This window comes from Pogonomyrmex barbatus, unplaced genomic scaffold, assembly GCF_055798465.1.
Source record: "Pogonomyrmex barbatus isolate J1 unplaced genomic scaffold, ASM5579846v1 scaffold11, whole genome shotgun sequence".
In the NCBI taxonomy this organism is placed as follows: domain Eukaryota; kingdom Metazoa; phylum Arthropoda; class Insecta; order Hymenoptera; family Formicidae; genus Pogonomyrmex; species Pogonomyrmex barbatus.
Genome location: NW_028297107.1, coordinates 1243425 through 1262249, shown reverse-complemented (window position 1 = coordinate 1262249; position 18825 = coordinate 1243425). Strand labels below are relative to the sequence as shown.

At 45.2% G+C, this 18825-nt stretch overlaps 1 protein-coding gene and 1 pseudogene across 1 annotated transcript in view; one reads left to right on the top strand and one right to left on the bottom strand.

Moving 5' to 3' along the window:
• The window catches only part of LOC105422703 (protein bric-a-brac 1), a 368722-nt gene that overhangs the window by 32994 nt on the left and 316903 nt on the right, over positions 1–18825 (top strand). The gene's annotated exons all lie outside the window — the stretch shown is intronic.
• Positions 7434–18383, bottom strand: LOC148937692 (uncharacterized; annotated as a pseudogene).

The following is an 18825-nucleotide window of genomic DNA, read 5'->3' as shown; positions in this document are numbered from 1 at the left end:
AAAAATGCATAAAAATCATAAATATAGTATAATAAAATGTATAAGAAAATAGTAAAATTTGTAATGCTTCAAGATGGCGGTTTTAATTTTAAATTCGTATGTGTCGAAATACGTCGTAAAGTCGTCCGAGGATAAGTTTCGATCATGGAATTCGGAACTGGTTCTCTGAATGAGATTTCAGATTCGTGGCAGTCGTGTGGTTTCCTCTCGAGATACCTCTTCGCCGTGGTCTCCCTCTCGGTCTCTCAACTCTCTGCTTTGGCTCCCTCGGCGGAGTATGGGCCACCTTTTCCACGGGCGCACAGTGAGCGCGCGCGCGCGCGCGCGCGTATCGATTCGTGGCCGCAGGTGAGAGACCGATGATTATATCGATCGAGTCTTAGTTCCGCGGGCGGACGGTAAGGGCGGGGAGGGAGGTAATTTCGATATTCGGCGCTTCGGTACCCGGTAGCATGATCGGCGTAGCCCTTATGCGCGCTGTTTGGACGGTGGCGGCCTCGGGGCACTGATATTACCTACCCCCGTGATCAGCGCCTACATCGAAAATCACGGCGAGCGAGCGAGAGAGCGAAAACGTGAGGGAGACGGAAGGAAAAAGAGCGAGAGCGAGAGAGAGAGAGAGAGAGGGGGATTTTATTCCTGAAACGTCGACCGTCGAAGTCGACATTTTTTGCGTCTAGCCGGTAGTAAGTGCAGGGTGTGGACCTCTTACTCGGGCGGGAGGGGGTGGGCGGCGAACAAAGGGGGATAGAATCGTGAGCTACCTATTGAGTACGCGAGCCGAGAAATTTGGAATCTCTTGCAAAAAGGAGCGAAAGACGTTAGAAATTGCACGCTTCGAATGCAAATCCGCCCTTACCATTCCCCTCCTCCTCTTTTTCTATCGCGTGTCCCCCTCTTTCTGCTAAAGCATTGGCTCCCCCTTTCATTGAGCGTTGATTCGATTTTTGGAATCTCGGGACCTCTTCCGATCTTCAAGGCCGAGAGACGCAGTCGAGAATAGATAATTCCTCTCGACGGCCTTCTCACGACTTGATCGCGCGATATATCAAGGGACGTGAATTCACGGTGATGAATATAACGTTTGGTGAAGCTGAGTCATGTGCATACCATATGTCTGCTTTGTCTGTTCGGACCCTTTGTCCTTTTTATATTAAAGATCCACATAGATACCGGTATCCATTATTAGATTACGTGTCTCGTAGGATAGGATCTGCGAGGAATTAAGCTTCCCCCTCCCGCGCCCCCATTCACAACGCCGCACCGTTGATCCGTTTTCCAACAACAAGTTTGAAAGTGCAAACCGACGTTACGCGGCGGCGGCCGGTAAACCCACCTAGCCGCATGACATCATTAACGTAACTCAACTTTTTCGCGGTACCCCGGCGATTTCATCGCCGGCCAGCCGGCGTATACAATATGAGCGCGCGATTCGGCGGAGTCAGGTGATGAGGGCGGAGAGGGGGAGAGGGGGAAGGGGGACAGGGTCGAGTGTACAAATATACGCGGTGTATATACTTCGTCCCGTATATATTCGTTCAATCGTGGGCACGCCGGGAGAGAGAGAGCAGGAGTAACGCAACAAGTGGCGGTTTTCACGGGTTTTCCCGGGGATGAAACGCGCGCGGCCGGGCCGATGTGGTGGAGAGTCCCACGCCACTTCCACTTCCAACGAAACCGCCGGCATCACCGCCACCGCGTCTCCCCTCCCCCCTCCCACCCCTCCGCCCTCCCCCCCCTCCTTCTGCCGCCATCCACGCCGCGCCGTATCCACGCCACCCCTTAACGGCCACAAAGCTCCTGTCCGGAATTTAAGGGTGGAAGCCCTTACGGCGCGGCGACGGCGGCGGCGCCGTCGGCGACGGCCTCGTCCCTTCGCCTGCGCCACGGATTGAGATAGGTCGAGCTGCCACGGTCAAGGCTCTCGACCTCTCGCGATTAGGGGCTACGGGACAGAGAGGAAAGATGGTGAGAAAAGAGAGAGAACCGCGACTGATTTTAAAGGGGTCGTACCGGATCCGTTCGCGCATCTCACCCAGCACTCGTTTCCCGTTTTCTTCCCTCGTGCCCTCGAAGCCTCGTGAAGTCGAGGGGTAATACGTTTCTTTTCGTATTTCGCATTGAATTAAAATTGACGTAGAGTTCGATAACGTTGTTGAAAGAATGATACAAAGTGACGATTCTAAGAAATTATATAAATATAATTTTTGTTTAATTATCGAATATATATATATAATTATATGATATTTTACGTCATAATATCATTTAAATTTGTCTACCTTTAAAAAAATTCTTATTTCAAATATTTTCTTAATCACATGTATCAACATCGATCGCGACATAGAATTATTTATTGCTTACGTTACGAAATATCTCTCTCTTTCTCTTTAATTATTCGAAAATTTTCTCGTCTTCTGGTACTCGGAAGACCTCTCGGGTTCTACTCGGAGTTACGCGCGATTATGGATATGAAACGTGGTTCGTTGCCAGTTATAGTTTTCTCGGACGCAGGGCAGTATACATTTCCGAGTTTAGCGCAACGCCGCTGGAAACCATTATTCGAAATCGGCCGACGCGATTGGCCGGCACGAAGGCACGGAGAGCGGTTCGCATGATTAAGATCATCCAATGATTCCTTCTCTATAATGATAGGCTCTGGCATATGTCCGCTCCCGCTACCCGGCTGGTGGGGAGGGCAGCAGAGAGCAGAGAAAGAGAGAGAGAGAGAGGCATTATGCGAGATTACTAAAAAGAATCTTATGCTAATGAAAATGACCCGTTCCTTTCCTTCTCTTCCTCTCTTTCTCCCCCCCCCCCTCCCCCCCCCCCCCGATGAGAGCGCGAGCTCTCTCGGCCGGTTGAATGTCAGGACGTCGTAATCGAACATCGACTGATCGGTGATTTTTTTTCGTTGTCGTTGTTGTCGATCATTATTGGAAACGACACGCTTCGGGCCGCGTAAATGCAAGCGTGATAAAATTGAATGTATCATAATGTGCCGCAGAGGCAAAACGTAAGGCTGTAAAATCGAATACGTTACATGATGCACGATGATATTTTAAAATCGAATACGTTGCAACATAATGGTAAAAACACGAAGGTCTGAACAACACGCAGATATAAACGTTTCGCGGAACGCAAAGTTAAAGCTGAATATGTCTGTATTTCTAAAATATAAAAGATAAAGAAAATATACGAAGCTAATTTATAAAATGGAATATATAATATTTTTTATTAAAGATAAATAGGGAGGAAGAAATATTATTTCGTGAAATAGAATGCGCCGGGCGTTGTATTACGCAAGTTTGTTGAAAATACTTTGAAATTCATAAATTGCGAAAGGAATACGGTAGCACGAACTTGAAGCGGCAGTAATCGAAAATAACGGAACATGCAAATATTACGTTCGGAAATACGAAGTTATTAATATTATCAGTATTAGTAAGTTATTACTATCCGGACGATTGCTGTGTCTAATGAAGGTTCCGCGATTTCCATCAGGGACAGGACAAGTCGTTCATCAAGGACGAGAACACGATTCCTATTCAATGTATGTATAAAGTAATAAGGGAGGACGACTGGAAGAAAAAGAGAAAGGGAGGAAGAGAATGAGAGGAGCCGCGTGACGAGGAACGAAAGAAGGAAAGGAAGAAACAGCAAACTACACGGACTCGGATAAATGGCCTTTCTTATTATTTTCATTATCGGTTATAATGAAGTATTAATGGCGAGGCAGTCGGACGAGTCGGTGGACTATGCAGGAACGGGCGGGTGTGAGGAAGGGGCGACGAGGAGGGGAGGGGAGGGGCGGGGAGGACAGGAGAAGAATGGGAGAGACGAACGACCGACGCAGGCGGACGGAGATGGACGGACGGATTGAAAAAAACCATTTAGCAACTGGCCATTATAATAATACGTGATTCGTTTATCTCGGTACAGTCGCGGCCGGACTGATTATCATTCTCCTCCTGGATCACCATGGGAGATCCTACGTCTAGAGAAAGAGAGAAAGAGAGAGAAGGAGATGATCGAGCCAAACGTCCGCTCGCTCGATCCGCGCTCGTCATTTCCGGTTTTCTAATCGTCATCCGTATCCGCTGCACGGCTGCATGCACACACCGGCACTTTTGCAAACAGACGGACGGACGTACGGACGGTCGGACGTACGGACTCGAGCACGTACGGACGATTTTGCATTTCCCCCGCGACGACGGTGCATGTAACCCGTTCGCGACCACCCATCTGGCCACGAACGGGTTACGACTTAATATTTCGTAGTATCCCAAAGAGAGATCCCTCCTTCCTCCCATCCCCTTTCTTCCCCTCACGTGCGCCTCGGTTCCGAGAGTGATCGCCTCCGAGGGGCTGGCCTCTCGCGTTCCGCGACGGTGCGAGCCCGTCGCCGTTCTTGTTCCGGACAATGAAGAAATATATAATATGTGTATATGTTACATCGCGAGAGGGGGGAAAACGGGGGAGGGGGAGAGGGAGCATGCTCGTGTCGTACCGACCGTTCCGTGCCGTGGAGCACGCTCGCGGAAGTGCGGCACACGGCTGCTTTCGCGGACTGTACGAAATAATGCAGCGGGATGGATACCTCCGCATTACAATATGAACTCGGTCCGCCTCGGTCACGTTCGCTTGACGATTGTATGCACTCGTATACGTGCGCGCGCGCGCGCGCGCGCGCGCGCGTGTGTGTGTGTGTGTGTGTGTGTGTGTGTGTGTGTGTCGTGTGCAAGCGCGTGTGCGTGTGGTCCACCTCTGGATTCCTTCCCGCCGTCCTCGCTCTCCTCTTTCTTTTTGTACTACTTTCCCTCTTATTCAACTGTGTGTGCTCTTTCTCCTCTTCTTCATCCGTACGTTTGGTTTCCATACGTCGTGAAGCGATAGAAACTCATTATGAGCATTCGCGAAAGAAAGACGAAATCGCGAACGGCGGACTTTGACGGATGCCGGGACGTGTTCGAAGGAGAATTATCGAGGAGAATCGATCGTAAAGAATATGTAAAAAAAGGATTCTTTGTTCCGAGAGATTCTGAGGAGGTGATTCTTGAATCTTGAGTCTCTCGACCGATCACGCCCAAGTTGATATTTATACGGATAGTTGATAATTATTCAATTAATGTAATTACTCCACGATTGCATCACGGTAAATATTATAACTTAAAAACGCTTGAGAAGCAACGTATAACGCCATTTTTCTCCGTGCGGCTTCGAAGCCGGTAACCAAAGCAAAATAGCCGCGCGTGAAATTATGAAGACATTAGAAAAACAATTGTTGTGAAGCGGAACAGACCGTTATCAGTAGACAGAGAAAGAACTTGACATGCTAATCAATGGCGACAGGCTGGCTAATGCCTCTTCCTCTCCGTCCGTGAATCCGCCAGAGATAGAAACGTACGTACGAGGTTTCTGCGGATTTTCCAACCCGTCGCGACGGGCGTCTTTACACGCAGGAAGAGGAAACGAGACCTTGGCCAGCCGGACAGGCATAAATTTTTCTCTTCCCCGGTGAAGTGCGTGCCTTGAAATTTACATAAGACGCACGCCGTACCGTATCATTGCGGGAGTCCGGGGCCGGCCGGGACGCATCGTTCGCTCTAATGACCGAGCGTTCAAGGATATTTACCTTTAATATTATAGAATCCCGGCCTCCTCTTTCTTTCTTTCCCGCTTTCTCTATCTCTCTCCGTCTTCCCTTCTGGCAGACCGAGCGAGCGAACGTCCACGGTTTGTTGGCCGTTTTCAATACGCGCAATTGGAAACCGCGCAATTTTCGCGGTGATTGCCGTGCGGCGACCGAGGACACGCCTTTTTAAGCAGCCGCTGCGTAAACACGCTCGTGTGTGCACGCTTATGCTTATGCGGCGGAATCGCAACGCAACGCCGCGGCACGATCGATCGACCGGCGAAGGAGGATCTCGTAAATTACCGCCGAGATACGCGTGCGCTCGTAACGAAACCGCCGTTGCTCGCTGGAAGAGAGACACTCGGTCTGTTTTTTGTAGCTGAACTAGTGTACACTCGTCGTACTTGAAATGAAGTAGATGTGTGATTCGAAGTTTGACAGAAGCGTGATAGAAAGTTTTAGCTCGGGAAACAGAAAACAAATCTACTAACAGCCTCGGGAGTTGATGGCGAGATTAAGCGGACGGATAAAATTGCTACTGTTCCACTACTATCAAAATTTGAGATGAGCCGAAGAATCTTGCCTATTAATAAATTTTAAAAGGCTGCCTCATCGTGCTAATTAACTTCAAGATTTTGCTATAAAAATATTTCATTCTAAATATTAAGAAAGAAGGATAATAGTTTGCGATTAAATTTCTGCTGAGACAATGTTGCCATTGTCGAGAAATGAATAGTCTCTAAGCATATATATATATATATATATACACACACAATATGTCTCTAAGCATATATAGTCTCTAAGCATATATATATATATATATACAACATGAACGTCATTCAGAAATGAAATTTCTATCCTTAATCTATTGTTGAATGGGAGACACAAATATGTCAAAGGTGGACGTAATAAAAATGAGTGTATTATCATAAATTAAGAATGCAGTATTATAATTGCTGCACAATAATAAAGCAAATGCACGTCTTATTCTCTAACCTTGGAGAATAGTTGTCTACAATTAGAATATTCATAAGTATCAATGCGCAAACAGATTGTCAATGTATAAATTCTATTCTGTCGATTCAATATACTATAAATCATTAAATGCGCATATGACGTATTTATGATTAATGCAGGTCATAACCCGCCGTGCGTTAAACGTAAAACAACACTTCTGCGATTATCTCAGTAAATAGCGCCGAGTAATTTCCGTCCATTAATTCGATATATAGTTTGTCCTATAATTAAAAGATATTTTAATAATGTTCTACCTGATCGATGCGTCGATTAGATTCTTTTTCGGCGGAAACTTCACACGAAATTGCCGTATCTTCTTGGAACGTTCCTCGATACAAATAACCGAAACACGTGGTTTCTTCATTGACAAATTGCAGGAGAACACACAAGACTTCCTCTGTCTTTAATTACTAACATTAAAATGTCATGTAAACCAGTTAATCGCGTTTAATTGATGAACCTGATCAGATAGAAATTAACCGTTAATTGCAGACATGTAACATTAAAAAACCAAAACGATTGTGAGATAATGGGCACCTGTTCTTTTTTTCTATAGACCCAGGTGTATGAGAGAATTTATCATTTAGAGTATTTTTCATGTAGAAAAAAATAATCAAATCGAGAAAAATATTCTCATAAACAAGAATATTATAATCTTAAAAATTTTAGTTTTAATTTGATCAAATTTGTATTGGCGCAAGTATTACTTTTGTTTAACTCAAGACTAAAAAATCTTTTATATGAAAGTTATAATATTCGTGCTGGATATGGATATTTAATCAAAAGTAAAATTTTTCAAAAATTATAACATTCTCGCTTCTCATATATGAGAACATATAGTCTTGATTTAAAACAAATTGTTTTTCTAAGCGGAATAAGTGAGACATCTCGTAAAGTCTTCAGCCGTCGCGACGTTCGACCCGTGGTTCCCGATATTCTCACAGTTATTCTTTGATGTATTATTGATCACTGCCGCGGTGACGGTGCTTTTTGCCCTTCGGCGCTTCGGAGCGGAGACGCCGCCGGCGTTTGCGCCATTTCCCCCATCTCGCCTCGTCTCATACCGAAACGCGCGGAAAATCGAAACTTGATGAAGATTTACGCGAAACGAAGACAGATCGGCTGCTACGGGAATTTAATCGCCTAATGACAGCCTGCCGCCGCTGACACCTCGTGATTGGCGGCTGTGCACTTCTTCTGCGAGTACCATTCCCTTTCTCTCTCTCTCTCTTTCTCTCTCTCTCTCTCTCTCTCTCTCTCTCTCTCTCTCTCTTCCCCCTCTTTCTCTGTTCGCTTCTCTTTCTCGCTTTCCTACCTAGTATCGCATGCTTGTAATTGCCCGGTGTTTCCGTGTCTGTTCGCGAACAGTCTGGAAAACAAATAGAAATGCTAACATCTTACTGTCACCCAGCGACTGCTAAATGCGCCAAGTGAGGTGCAACAAGAGTACTTTGACTACATAATGTTATATATTTACAGTCAGAATGTGTAAGAATAATTTCAATAAGATAAAATACTACTTTATAACTTTAATGATGGAGATATCATGATGAAAAAAATAATTTTTTTACAAATTATTTTAAATTATTGCAAGGATATCACAACCCGGAGTGGGTTTTGACTTGCTCCAGAATATGTCTCCAGTAGTCCCTGTCTCGCGATATAGAGATCTTTAAGTATCTAAAATGAGCTGTGATTTAATTAGATCTTCGAGGGCATCTCTCAGGGGCCCGATCAGTATTGTGGTTTATGCTGGCATCCTAGCGATTTGCGTTCATAAGTTTTAATTAACTTTGACAGGTTTGACATTGCTGCACCTTTGATGATCTTACGATAACGCGAAATTGAGAATCAAGGTATCAATCCTCGGTTCTGAGCGAATCTCGAGGGGGCGAGAACTAGGGACAAGAGGGTGGAAGAAAGGAAGGTCGGCAAGCACATGACATAGTTGTGGATTAAAACACGCTGGCAGCGATCCGCGCGCGTGCGACCCCTCTTGCAAATAATACCGACGAATTATGTCCATAAGTCCGCGCGAATGTGCGTGACGTGTCTGGGGACGGAAAGGGTGCTGCGCCGAGGGTGACCCTCTGACAATGTCGATTCGTCCAATCGGGACGCGTCGCCAAATGGAAACCCAAAAGTTTCGCAACTCGTATCGGAAGCTCGTCCACCACGCGTGCAATGTGTGTGTGTGTGTGTGTGTGTGTGTGTGTGTGTGTGTGTGTGTGTGTGTGTGTGTGTGTGTGAGTGTGTGGTGTGGTGTGTGTGTGAGTGTGTACGATGCATATGCAGCGGTTACACGCGCAAGCGGACGCACGCCGTCCGCCGCGCGCGAAGTGTTTTGGTAATATTTACACGACAAACAATATCCCGCGGGATAGAATCGTCGGGTTTTATAATCCGCGATAGGAAAATTACGGTTCGCGCGGACGCGAAACCGCGCGGGCAACGCGCCGCGCCGATTCGATTGATACCGCGTGGAGGGAAATGAAAATGAATCTTGCGCGTGAGAATCGACTGAGTGCATTCTTAAGTGAAATCGTACCGCTTTGCGAATTCTGACCGACGGTATAATCCAGCGACGCGAGTAACGATTTTTCTATAATTCTATATGAATATTGATACAGAAGTTTATAAATTATTTTTTCAACATCGACGCGTGCATTTTGAAAACATGTGAAAAACCATGATACAATTCTATAGGTGCGAGATAACTTCTTTTTTTATAGCGCGTGTTGCCCATAAATAAAACAACGTTCTTTTTCTTTTAAAGGAAATGTTCAACTGAAACAATAGGCAGTCTTTCATAGAATATTCTACTCGCATTTTTTTTTTATAAAGGTCGTCTTTTTACCGCGGCTGACATTTAATAATGAATCTCTTTGATACATTTTGTAAACGTCTATAACTTTTATTTTTTATGTATTTGTAATTACATAATCTAGGAATTAAAATTTATTAAAGAATTAAAATGTAAAATCAATTGAGTAATTTGATTCTATCGTCTATCTTTTTTTTTTTTTCAAAATTCAATTTATCGAACATCTTTTTTTACTCTTGAAATCGAAACAGATGTCTCGATATTTTTTATCGGGAAAAAGTTATCAGTTTAAATTGGCGAGAGAATTATAATAAAAATAATAGAACAAAAAAAAGTAGGGCAATCAACGTAGAAGCCGTATACGATTTACGGAACCGCAAGCGTGAACCGTTGTACGATGCATCGTGTGCATTGTGCGTGTCCTCGTGAACGGCACATCGAATCCTCGCGAGCCGAATTTCGATAGGTGAAGAGCGGATTCGAGTGAGGGGTGCAAACACCCGGTAACCCAGTGTCGTGACCCACCACTGGAAACGCCGAAACCCTCCCGTATTTGCGATTGATTCGTTCGTCTACCCCTCGGGTTTTCATCCCTCGACGCTGTCTTTCGCTGTCTCTCTTCCTCTCTCTTTCTTTTTTTTTTCCTTTCCCCCGAATGCTATTACAGTGTCGACTGTGGAAACGGCTCGATGAAGCCGTAAAAAGTCTCCGTGTACCAGCTAAGAATTTTTATGAGACACTTGGTCTCGTTTCATTCGCGAGTAATAACTCTCCCCGACACGACAAGATGGATAAGGCCTGCTAATCGGCAGTAAAACATAATCTTTGCTTTGAACAACTATTTTTCTGATAATTTGCTATTTTTCTAGAAATCATTATACAAATCTTACAGAAGTTGAAGCGATAAAGAAAAATATTTCATTTCTTTTTATAAGAATATTAAAATTGACAATGCCGAGGCATGATAAGATGTATGATAAAAAATTAAAATTTACTCAACAGTTTTGTTGAACAAATTTAATTTACCGCGACAACAGTCCCTATTAAGTACTTACTTAATCACGTTATTTATTTACGCGCGTCACATTACGTGCGTTACATTCGTCAGAATTTTGTACGTTCAATTTGAGGCATTCAATTTTTGCGCGTTCAATTTGAGATGATCTAAGGATTGATCTAGAAAAAACGCTGCACTCCGCGATATCCCATTCAATTAGCTTCGGCGATCCATCCAAGATTGACGATGGCGCGGCACGATAAGAAAAAATAGAAACAGCCGCATTTTTCAATGCAAAATGCTGATCGCGAGCGTTCGATCTCCCGCTTACAGCGGAAGAGACTGAAAGTACGAAGGCATGTACGTACGTTTCGTATCATTTCGTATAATGAATTGGTCCTCAATTTATGGACGATTCGTAGAATCCCCTTAGCGCGCGCAGATAGAGTTACTCGCTTCGCGTAGGTGAGTTTGTTTCGATCGAGAGGAAAATAATTTAAGCATCGCGAAGCCGGTAATTAATCCGATCCGGGGGTGTGGGGGTCGCGGGAAAGGGGGCGGCCTGGGCAGGAGTCCGCCAGCGGGGCGCAGGGCGGACGGCAGAGGGACCACAGGGGCGGGAGGGGGGGGGGAAAGAGGGGGAGGGGAAACGGCCCTCGCTGGCGCCCAGATACACTTGATTAGCGTTTCATTATTATCGCACAATGAAGACACTTGGAACGCATTGCCCTTTATGATTTCCCACATGCAGAAACAATCGATGCAATGACGTGTGCGCGCACGAGCACTACTGCTATCAGATTAGAGACCGGGAACGGGAATAATTCGTCGGATCTTTGTCCCTAATCACAATTGATACACCGACGGGGCGGGTTGCACAATGGAGGCGTACCACCCGGTATATGTGTGTACATTTTACCATTCGCCGCGTGTGACACATCGGGTGTACCCTACCTGCACTCTCCCCCTGCCCTCCCTCCCTCCCTCCCTCCCTCCCTCCCTTCCTCCCTGGCTCCCCTACCTGCTCTTTCCCTCCTTCGCGCACTCGCTCGCGCGCGGCCGCCCGCGTGCACGCTTGTTTATCGCTCAAATAGCCGCCTATAGGCGTGATCCCCACACGCCGCCCGGTATATTTAGGCTTTTCGTTTAGGCACGCGCGCGCGCGGGCGCGCGCGCATATAATATAACCGCTCGATATGCATTATACACCCCCGCGCGAGTAGTGAGCCGTTCATGTATACACGTATATATATATAATTATACGAATACACAGGGATATATGTTACATATATATGTGTACATGTTCGCGCACACCGAGAGATGTTCTCTCTCTCTCTCTCTCTCTCTCTCTCTCTCTCTCTCTCTCTCTCTCTCTCTCTCTCTCTCTCTCTCTCTCGTTGCATTAACCAACCCCCGTCCTCGCCGCCCCATCGTATATTGATATCGATGGACGAGAGCTTGAAATCCATGAGCGCTTTATTACGACGAACGATATGTAAGCGGCACTCCAACGCGGAATCCTATTATTATACTGGACAATTATAATAATTATTTACCTTTCCCGTTGTAACAATTAATATCGCGGACTCTCGTGCGCGTACACGTGGGCGACCGAGCGTGCGGCGGCGCGCGCGCGCGAGAGTGAGAGAGAGAGAGAGAGAGAGAGAGAGAGAGAGAGAGAGAGAGAGCACACGCACGTATGCATTCACGCTTAGTCCGGTGCGTGTGCACGCTTCGTAAATGCTAATTTTCCGATCAGCGTGTACGTACGCGTACGTAGACGTACGTCTGTACGTGCGCGCCAATATTTACCGAGCGCTAATCACGCGACCTGCAAGACCTGTGAGTGCTTGCCCATTTGTTTAGAGGCAGTTTGGACGTTGTCGACAATTTTAATTAATATTAGCAAGGATAACGGCGATTATTATCGTCATAATGTCCGTTTACAGTTACATACCGTTACGTGCCCCTTTTTATTTCGCTATAATTGAAGATGATATTTTGAAAAAGATCAACTTTTTTATAGGAATTTTATAGGTTTTGCTAAAAATAAAGTTTTTACTAAAAATAAAAGTGTCTAAGAATTTAATTAAATACCAGATCTGAAATCAAATTCATTTATTGGACTATCAAAATTGTTATGTAAGAGCTTAAGCATGATTGAAAATTGCAGAAATGTTTGATCCTTTAACATCCATATTTTGAATATTTAACTTTTGAATATTCAAAGTGAATATTTTATTCTTATTTTTTTGATGATCCAACAAAAATATAAATTAAATTCAAATCATTAAATTCGTTTCAAATCTGTATCTAGCCAAATCTTAAAATATTTCAGCAAAATCATTTTTTTTTGTTTAATAAAATATTATGATTATACATGTCAGATCTTATTTTTCTTTTTGTCTCAATTTTCATGATTAAACATTGCCTTGAAACGATTTTAATCGCAATTGTAAGATTAAGTCAATTTTTGGAATATTTTTTAATCCTAAATTATTTTTTTTTTTTAACTTTAAATATTATTTATGCATCTATCGGCTTTGGAGAGAAATACATCGGATTGCAGCGAGTGCTACAATGGTTGATCATAGGCAGGCCGTTCGTTTATTTGTTTATTATTTGCCAGAATAATTTCGTCGCCGAGCGCGTAATAACATTGCCTGTTGTATTATCAAGGAATTTGCATTTTCGCGCGTACTAAAGAGTAATCAATTGAAGTATTGAGAACTGGAAGCGATCTCAATCACAATCGTTAAATCATTTGGCGGATAGACCATTTATCATTTGCAAGCTGTAACAGAAAACCTCCGATTCATTGACAAATTCAGAAATTTATTCTTCCTCACGCGCAATTTTCATGGCATATTTGATGCTCTCAGTAGAACAAAATTGCAAGACATATTAATTTTCAACCAATTCTCACAGTCTGACATCACGAATAAAAATTTACGAACGCGCTGAAAGATTAAATTGTGTCTCGTCGCCGAACTGAATGGCAATTTATCAATTGTTATACAAACTGAATCAACATTATCATAAGAATTTCATTCTCTTTATAAATAAGAAATTACACGGTAATTTAGTCGTATAGTCGAAAAACGGACGGAAATTCGCGCGACGGTGAAATTCGAGAGTTTCCCCGCGAATTTTCGGATTTTCGGAGAAAATCTCGACGCAAAGAAGACGGTCCGTCGCCGGTAGCACTCGCAGCAATAATCCACGAAATAACCGTGGGGGATGATTTACTGAAAAACCGGCGGCGCGTCCCGATGCCGTCAAGGGGTACGGCGGGGACGGCGGATACAAGAAGAGATGGGACAAGAGGCCGAAGGAGCAGAGGTAAGGGAAGCGGGAAATAGCCGCGCGCTGAAGCCGGCGCGTAAATAATTTCTGATATAATACGGTTAAAAATTACCAAGTTTAATATTAAATAATTCATTTTAATACTGGCTGGCGGCCGCCCCCGGGGGTGGAGACCGCCGCCGTGGAGACGACGGCGAGGGAGACGGGGTGGACGCGCGCGGGGGTGTTGGATGGCGCGGGGGACGAGGGGGGACAGGAACGTAGCTACTCGCGGGGGGGCCGACGGGGCCCGCACGCCCAGGAGGCATCTATAAATTTCTAAAGTTAATAAATACGTAATGGCCAGCCATGCTTTGTAGCCGCCCGGCGCTCTGTAGATTTTACTTTACCGTAAAGGTAGCGCCCCGTCTCGCTCTGTCTCTCCCTCCGGCTTCCCACCCCCTCCTCCCCCTCTTTCCTCCCTCGATCCTCTTTCCGTCTTCCTCGTTTCTCACCCTGAGTCGAATCTTTCGATCTCGTAAAAATTTCACGAATGAAATTTTGGCCGCGTCCGTCCGTCCCCTGAAGAATGCACTGTCTTTACTTGAGTAAACGATCCATGGAAAGAGGTTACGGCTATGGCAGTAACGCGGCAACAGCATAGACATTTCACAATTACTATACCAGACCGATATTATTCTAATGCCCGGGTTTCTAGAGTTTTTCCCGTTCGAATAATATCAATTCGAATAACATACCCGCTGATACATAATCAACTCCTCGTTAGGAAACTAAAAAATTATGTTAAATACATCAAAGTTGGTCTTTCATTCATCTTCTTTCTCGTTAACATATTTGACGATGATTTATCTATAACTATTTCCCCGCATAAATGGACGAGAAAAGATATCGGGAGCGCGACGTCGACCGAGGGAGAAAAATAGATAGCGGATGTGGTTTATTAATACTCCGAAGCCGAGCCTGATTCTTCACGAGAGCGAACGCCGTAATACCTACAACATGTAGCAATTTAAATCCGGTAAAAGTTTCACGGGGAAAGGGAGAGGTTTAAAACAAAGTGAGTCGATTGCCGTGGAAGTCACTGGAACTTGGAACCCGATCGCGAGTCGAGTCGCGCGCGCGGCAAAACGTGAAATCTCGTACGCGGGCCCTTCAGCCGGCGCGCGGCGTAGGTGGGCCCCGATAAGAATCAGGCGAGCGTGAATGACCTGACCGGGCGGGGGGGGGGGGGGAAGAGGGACATTAGTCGGGCATTATCGCATCAAGCGACGCACGGTCGAACTGCCGGAAAAGGAATGCAAGCACCGTGGCGTATGCGAACGCTCACCGGCTCACCGGCGTTGCGATGCTACTGGCGAACCCCATTGTTGTTGCACCGAGTAATATAAACAATTGGCCCTGTCCGTCTCCCGGTTTCCGGCCGTCACTCGGAAGCCCCGACATTTTTATGGATCGCGGGGGCCGGGCTTTCTCCTTCCTTGAGCCTTCTGAATATTAATGCACGAATTCCAGGTCTATGTATTATTTACGTGCATTCCCGTCCGTGGAGAACCACGCGACTAGCCTTCCTTCGGGACTTCGCGATCCCACGTGATGCAGCGCGGAAGAAAAATATCTCTCCGTAATCTCGGTAGTTTTATCAATTTTAACATGCAAATTATTTGTACATCGCGTAATATAAATGATTCGCGGATTTTGCGTACGTCTATATCATCGTATATGTCGTCGCTATATGTTTTCGCAATTGGTTACACATAATACATTCGTTTCGATCGTGAATATGCAAACGCATCGTTTAGAGCAAAGTCACCGATTGACTAAAGTCACCGGTGAAACATGGTAGTGTAAAGATAATCCATATGTAGAAAAAAATCCATGACGTGGATATTTGAGGAATTATGAGCGCGACGTGTGCGATCGATCGGACCGCGCGAGCTAAAAATACATACAATTTAGACAGTTTTAAGCACATCGAAGGGATGATTTATAGATGGGCCAGGATGATGTAAAGGCGCCTTTCGTCCCGGGGAAAGACATTCCCGTGGTGCGTTGTAACGAACATAGAATCGATACCGCGGCGATATCAAATTAATAAACGACATCTTCCACGTTGGAAATGACACCTAATCGCCGACGTCATCGTTGTCGTCGTCGTCGCCGTTCTCGAAGATACGCGAAGATACGTCGAATATTCGGCATTAAAATGAGGCTTGGGGACCTATTATTTACGGCGTCGTTTGGTGTCTTCATTCTTGTCTCGTAATTGGGTTCAATATTAATCGCGCGTTGCGTTAACGCGGTTGCGGTTTTACTTCGGCGTAAATGAGGCCGCGTTCCTTTTTATTGAGGAAAAAAAACGGGCCGGCTAACTGATTACCGTAACGGAGTTATAGAAATATTACGATCGCGAGACGATTAACGCGGCTCACATACAATGTGTGCCGCATCGCGGATCATAATACTGCAAATTTTTTCTTCACGAGAAACTTTATTAGATTCTCAAAGTTCATTTGCGAATTAAAACTAATGAAAATAAAATATAATAAAAAGAAAAAAAATTCTCGATATGATAACAATGAACGTAGTAAGGCTAATGAGAATCAGTAAACGGTGTGCAATTGTTTGGCTTTTTATCAATAAAGTAAGTTAAAATTAAACGTATGGTCGCGCCGTTCTATGTTAGTTGTCTATTAGCTAAATATAAATATATCTTATTTTTTCCCTTAAACTGGGATTTAATAATTTTAATTCGCATGCTACTCACATGGATACAATCGCGTACTTAAAAATTTGTAAAAAAGTTAAAAGTCAATAAAACCTTTCCCAAGAAGAGTAGCTCCTGGTTCTCAGACTGGAAGAAAAAAAATCCGTAACACGCGGAAAAGATAATACATCAGAGAGGCGGATTGAACACTTGTGTGCCTCGCTAGAACGAAGTGTCTTGCTATAAATTATGTTTGCGAGCTCATCGCGGAAGTAGCCTGTGATGCTCTCGAATCCTATGTAGGTCTGCCCCATTGTTAGGCGTTTCTTTCTTTCTTTTTCTCTTTTCCTCGTGGGGACGTAATCGCGATTGGTCGAACGGCCGAATACGCACAGACGCGCGCGTTGCGTATACACGTTTCTCATATATGCGTTCTGTATATGCGCGTTTACGCTCGGCCCGTTAATACAGCGCCGACAACCATAAAGCCTATCCATCTAGCGCGGCCCGACTTTTTCCCGGCGTGAAAGGAGCGTTATTAATTTCTTCGTGCGCACGGCGCATGTTAATGGAAACGCATGTTTCTCGGTAATTAATTCCCGCTCCTCCTCGGGCGGTCGCAGGTATCTATTCGAGGACACGTTCCTCGCCGCGCGCCGCGCGTGGGCAAGATCTCTCCCGGATCATCGTAGATCAAAACTCTCTGGCATCGATCCATGGGTGCGCGCGCGCGCGCGCGGGCGCGCGCGGGCGCTCGCGTCGCCGAAGGCTTCCTCGGCCTCTCTGTTAGCCTAAAATACAGAACGCTCTGGTGTACGCTTCGCCGGACACGCTGTGTAATCCATCGCGTGGATACTCGGCTCGTCTACCGGATGCGCCGGCGATTTCGCGTCCGATTCTCCAGCTGCACGAGAAGCGTTGAGAATGATAATCTAAGCCACACTTGTAACAACATGTCACAATACAGAGTTAACGTGAGTTAGTATACTCGGGTATATTATGTTAAGAGATTACTCGACGTAATGGTAACGCAACGGCACGTTGGTGCCATTAGTTAGTTAATTTAATTTGTTCAATTAAAGTAAGGCAACGTAACTTAGATTAACATAAGGTTAGTTGATTTGCTATATATTGTTAAAGTTGGCTCAAACTATTTAGTTGGATTAGTGCCGTTTAGTTATTCTAAATGTGATTTTTATTCCGATAAGATTGATAAAATATATCCATCTCGCGAAAATTCACGCGAAACTTTTAAACTGAACGCGCCCGATATATGCATTTAAATTTAGGGGAAAATTTATCTTCGGCTCGCTTTTTCCCCTTTTCTACCTGCGTAACTAATCAACTTTCTTTCCTTTCGAAGTAAAACTAATAAATTACAAATAACAAAGCTTTACATATTCGCCAAAAATTCCGCACGATCTGAAGAATGATAGTTGACCGCAGACGTACTTTTATTCTCACGAAAGTATATTTGAACTTTTAAATTAATTTCATGCCAAGCAGAGTTCGCTCGGAGCTCGCGAGAGGCGAATTTTTTTCCGGCGCGGATTTTTTTCCGGATGACGCGCGCGCGGTATTTCGCGATTAATTACCTGCCGATCTATCGAGACAGTCCGAAGCAAGCTTCGCTCCGCAGTCCTGCGGGGTTGCGTCTCTTTTCTCATCGTGTATCTCTCCGTCTCTCTTCTCTCACGCGTTCTCCGTCTCTCTCTCTCTCTCTCTCTCTCTCTCTCTCTCTCTCTCCCTCCCTCCGCCTCTCTCACGTTATCCTCTCTCTTTCTCTCTCTCCTTCTCTCGTCTACGAGTCAATCACTGGGTATACACGAAACTCGCGCACATCGCCGTGGAACAGGCCGCAGCATACATTAATCACTGATGCTAATGGTATCATAGCCAGCATAGCTGGCTCGTACTCTCCCTCGCGCGCGCGCGCGCGCGCGCCCGCTCGTTGTTCGTACGAGACAGCTACCGCCGTATATAAAACGTATATGCACACAAGCACACACGTGCAGATACACATACACGTCGTAATACTCCTGTCCGCATACATGCTCGTCGGACGCCTATCTTGATCCTTGATTCGCTCGCGCACACGCAGTCACGTAGCGCAGCTCGGGGATCCAATGGATGAACAGTTAGAATGCAGTAATACGCGAGGAAATGTATTCCACTTATTTCGCGCCGTGTGTAAGTCTCGCTATCGCGAGCAAGAAACGAATGGCCGACATCGAGGGCACACGCCGTGGAAAAACTCGGTCTCCAACAATACGGGGCGTTTCGTAAGACTCGAGACGCCACGCGCGAGACGCAATATTTCCCCGAGCGACGAATTCGCGCGGCTT